General features: G+C 36.6%; 1 protein-coding gene across 1 annotated transcript in view; it reads right to left on the bottom strand.

Moving 5' to 3' along the window:
* The window catches only part of CBL (Cbl proto-oncogene, E3 ubiquitin protein ligase), a 32,005-nt gene that overhangs the window by 22,379 nt on the left and 7,630 nt on the right, over positions 1-1,996 (bottom strand). The window lies entirely within an intron of this gene.

Raw genomic sequence — 1,996 nt, 5'->3', positions numbered from 1 at the left:
CTCTAGCCCAGGCAAAAAGAGTGAGACTCTGTTTCAAAAAAAAAAAAGAGACTAATAAATTATAGAATAGCTAAATGACAATACAATACACGAAGCTGTTTTTCTTTCTCTATTTGAATTTCTACACAGCTAGGGAAAAAAGTGCTCATTTTCTTCTTTCCTCTAAATTCCTATACCACTTGACTGTGTTCTCAGCAATTTAAACAATGCTCACTACTTTATGTTGAACAGTGTTTCACGTGCATATATATCCTCTTCCAGATAAAACTACTAGCTCCTTGAGAGCCTTGTCTTAGACTTCTTATCCCATATAGCATTCAACACTGAGCAACTTATCTAGCACAATAAGCACCCTGCAAAAGTAATATGTGTTAATTGTAAAAAATTCAAATATTCCACAAAATTAAAATCCTCTGAACTTTTATCCCCAGAAATAATATTGAGGAATTTGGTATGTAGTCATCTAATTTTTCTCCGTGTATGTTAAAAAAAACTTTTATAAGCAAATTTTGTTATAGAAATGAGGTCATACTACACATACTATATCTAGTTGCTTTTTAAAACTTAATACACATTAAACCAGCTTTCCCCTTAAGTATATGTAAATTAAACTCATTCTGCAGAGCATTCATTCCATCATATGGGTTGTGGTAGGCAGAATAATGGTCTCCCGAAGGTGTTCGTGACCTAATTCTCAGAACCTGTGAATATGTAACCTTACTTGGCAAAAGAACTTTGCTGATGTGATTAAACATATGGATGTTGAGATGGGGGAATTATCCCGGATTATCTGGGTAGGCCCAATCTAATCACTTGAGTCTTTAAAAGATGAGAACCTCAAAGAGGAAAGACTGAAAAAAGAGGAAAGGAGTCCAGGAGCCAAAGAATGGAGCTGGCCCCCAGAAGCTGGGAATGTCATTTGCTGGAAACCTGCAAGGGACATGGGATCTTAATCCTATAACATCAAAGGACTAAATCCTGCCAAACCCAAAAGAGCAAGGAAACACTTTCCCCTAGGGCCTTCAGAAAGGAATACAAACCCGCCAACACCTTGATTTCACCCTAGTGAGACATGTGTTGGACCTTCTGGCCTAAAAGAACTGTAAGATAATAAATTTGTGTTGTTTTAAGCTGCTAATTTTGTGGTAATTTGTTATGGCAGCAATGACACATGGGTGTATTGTGGTAACACATTATACGGATTGTGGTAGGCAGAATCCATAAACTCACATCGATGAACATGTGGGTTGTTTCTCATTTTTCACTACTGCAAATAATGTTATAAGAATATCTACCTCTATGTCTTTGTGCAAGTTTACTTTTTTAGGACAAATTTCTAGAAATGAATTTCCTAGTTCAAACTAAACATTATACATTTTGACAGATGTCAAATTGTCCTCCAAAACAATGCAACTAGCTTGTACCCACATCAACAGTGAACGTGAGGGCCTGTTTCTCCACAATGAGCACTACCTGTCTATACAATTCCATGAAGAAAAATATTTCAAATAAACATATACATGAATGATCACTTCTTTGTCTTATTATTCAGCTTCTCTGACATTCCAGGAGTTACCAGTAAACTCTTAGTGAATGAACAGATAGCAATCTACAAAAGAATATAAAAATGCTTTAGGGGTTACATGAAATCTCTTAGGATGCTGCCAAAGAACCTATTATTGAGCGGCCAAGACTGAGTATTGTCAATTCCAAAACACCATGAATATAGCACTCAAATAGTCCAGATTTCAACCATTGATTATTAATCCAGCATGGATAAATTTATCAAATTCTGTCTTAAAGTAGTTTTTTTTTGTTGTTTTTTTTTTTTTTGAGACAGAGTCTCACTTTGTTGCCCGGGCTAGCGCGTCAGCCTAGTTCACAGCAACCTCAGACTCCTGGGCTTAAGCGATCCTACTGCCTCAGCCTCCCAAGTAGCTGGGACTACAGGCATGTGCCACCATGCCCAGCTAATTTTTTCTATATATTTTTAGTT

The sequence above is a fragment of the Propithecus coquereli genome, unplaced genomic scaffold, assembly GCF_000956105.1.
Source record: "Propithecus coquereli isolate 6110/MARCELLA unplaced genomic scaffold, Pcoq_1.0 Scaffold477, whole genome shotgun sequence".
NCBI classification, from domain to species: Eukaryota; Metazoa; Chordata; class Mammalia; order Primates; family Indriidae; genus Propithecus; species Propithecus coquereli.
This window is presented reverse-complemented; position numbering and strand designations above follow the sequence as displayed.